Source organism: Gymnoscopelus microlampas, assembly GCF_963454915.1.
Source record: "Gymnoscopelus microlampas genome assembly, chromosome: 20".
Taxonomy (NCBI): domain Eukaryota; kingdom Metazoa; phylum Chordata; class Actinopteri; order Myctophiformes; family Myctophidae; genus Gymnoscopelus; species Gymnoscopelus microlampas.
In genome coordinates, this window is record NC_139957.1 from 17062587 (window position 1) to 17065305 (window position 2719).

A 2719-nucleotide genomic window follows, 5' to 3' on the forward strand; every position below is an offset into this window, starting at 1 on the left:
CTAGAGATGATGATTATTGTTATATTTGAAAAGAAGGGTACAGCGTTTCTTATGATTTATTACCATTATAATAGAAACAGTCGCACAGTTAAACCTTCAATTATACAGTGAAATATTTCACTGGTGGATCCTGTGGTTACAAAATCATGATAATGTATTACATCTCGTGGTCTCATGTAGTTTGATATTGTCGTGTTCATCAGCTGTATCTGCCATAGGTTTTTGTATTAGAGTGCAGCTCTCTGTATCACTGTGTTTGCTAGCTGCACAGAAATACTCTCCAACATCTTCAGGTCTCCTCAGTTTTGGGACATAAAGATATGCTTCCTTCTCTCCATCTCCACGGATCACTGACAAGTTGCTTTTGAAAGTCTCCATACTTTCAGTTTTGTAATATACATGACCAATAAGCTTGAGGGCAGTGTCTCCCACTGAGCGTTGATACCAGAGAATCGTGTTGTAGTTTGGGATGCTGTGGTTACAGGACAGCTTGGCAGAACCATTCAGTTCTCCCAGCAGCTCAGCTGGTGTCTGATGAACAGTGTTTGCTTGACTGGGTAACACATCTGTCGAAAGAGAGTATGATTCAACTGCAGTAAATATCTTTCAGAGTGGAATCATTCAAAGCTACAATCCAGGATTTATTTTGATAAATGAAACATTATTTTAACCAGTCTGCGTTAATACAATTTATACTGTAGCACATCTGCAATGGTTGGAGGTGGTACCTTAACCTTAAACTTGAGGTTAATTTATACTTTGGCACACAACCCTTTTAACAAGTGAATCAGATGAAAATACATATTTCTGTCATTTGATGAAAAAGGTCACGTGAGAAAGTATATGTTTTATACGCTTATTCAGCGTTTCGATCACACAATGATCTTCATCAGGAATTTTCTGATGAAGATTGTGTGATCGAAACGTTGAATAATTAAAATTAAAGTATAGTACATTATGAGTTACCACAGTTGAAGAATAAAAATAAATAAATAAATGAAGTATCACATTAACATTCGTAACATTCTTCCAAACTTAAACATAATGTTTAAGACTGGAACTTCTACTTTACAGAGGAATTGTTACATGACATTAAATAATGGTTTAAGAAATAAACCTTTAATTCAGGAGAGTGATGCGGAATGTGATGAAATGCACTTAATGCAGTTGTCCCCTATACTGTTTTCACTCAGCATTCTGTATGTCATTTTTGCCCACAAATAAAAAAGTAGATGCATGAATGATACCTTTTATCCAGAAAAGAGTGATGATGAATGTGATGAGACGTGGTGGATTCATTGTGTCAGTCAGTGTTGTTGAATGTGAAGAGTCAACTGTAGTCTCTGCTGATCTGTGGAGGAGGTGGAAGTGATGTAGAAGGAACAGGAACATCTTCTAAACACGCAAAGATCAGTTACTGTAGTGATTTAACCTGTCTCTCCAATCATCTGTGTGCAGTACTGTCAAAGTGTATCTGTGTGTCTTTCAGATACAATAGCATTGTCATTCCGTCTACAGCATTAACTGTCTTGCTGTCTGTCAGATGGAAATGCCTGTCTGTGTGTTCTGTCAGTTACCACTGCCTTGTGTCTCCGTATTTTACAATTAGCTGTCAACTTGTCAGAAGAGAACGTGTATCTCTGTCTTTCTATCATGGAACGTGTATCTCACTGTCTGACTGTCCACCTTTCTGTTGTTGAACATGTATCTTTGTTTAGTTATGTCCTGTAATTTGCTCCTGCTCTTGTTGTATTGACTGTAGTCAGTAGACGGCTCATGTGGTTGTACAGGTGTGAAGGTTCAGATAAAGGATTTGTTGTGGAGTTTGGGACTTTTTAATCATTGTGTTATGAATGCAGCACAGAAATATTGTCCGCTGTCTTCAGGGTGCCTCAGTTTGAGGTAGGCCTCCTTCTCACCATTTCCACTTACGTTGAAATGATCTTTATGCTGCTCTTCAATCTTTTGAATCAATGTGTAGCTTGTATATCCTATCAGCTTCAGGGCAGTATCCCCCATGGAGTGCTGATAGCAGAGAATTGTGTCGTAGCTTTGGAAGTTGTGGCTGCAGGTCAGATTAACATGATGGTTCAGTTCACCCATCACATCGGCTGGAGTCTGAAGAACTGTTTTGGCTCTGCTGAGCAATGCGCCTGTAGAGAGTTTAACAGAGAATGTAAATGTTACATGTACTGTAGATCATTGCTCAAATAGTGCTGGAAGGAGGGTGTTGTGCTTTGTTGTCATTTTACTGTCAGGTTCAGTTACAGGAGTGACACCTTGTTTTCCTGGTAAAACAACGTTTAAACTACATGGAGATGAGTAACCCTCCCTCAGAAGACAAACATTCAGTTAACTTGTATACTAACAATCAAAAAAAACATTTTCAATATTTTTTTTTTAAAACTAAGCAATATCATCCAAGCCATGCCCATGAAGTATTATTTTCAGTAAATGGTCAAAACAAAAATGTATTACTGAATGTACCCTTGATCCAAAATAGTGGGAGGATAATTTGGATTAGAGCTCTGTTCATTTTGCGCATTGGTGCTGTTGAGTCTGAACCAATAATCTGAGAGAGACTCTTGATGAACCTGAAGCAGGAAAGGAAGTGATGTAGAAAGAGTAGAAATCATGTGATAAACATGGATTTTGGCGTCAAAGTCAAACCTCCAGTGAAGTGGGAGGCAGATTTTCTTTCGGCCATCAGGGGTCACAC

The 2719-nt window shown here is 38.3% G+C and overlaps 1 long non-coding RNA gene across 1 annotated transcript; it reads right to left on the reverse strand.

Moving 5' to 3' along the window:
- Positions 1–263: 263 nt before the first annotated feature.
- LOC311035958 lies at positions 264–1721 on the reverse strand. The gene is made up of 3 exons (XR_014599814.1): positions 1517–1721; positions 1248–1482; positions 264–566 (listed from the first exon to the last, which is right to left on the reverse strand). It is a non-coding gene; the product is annotated as an uncharacterized lncRNA (long non-coding RNA).
- Between the last annotated feature and the right edge of the window lie 998 nt (positions 1722–2719).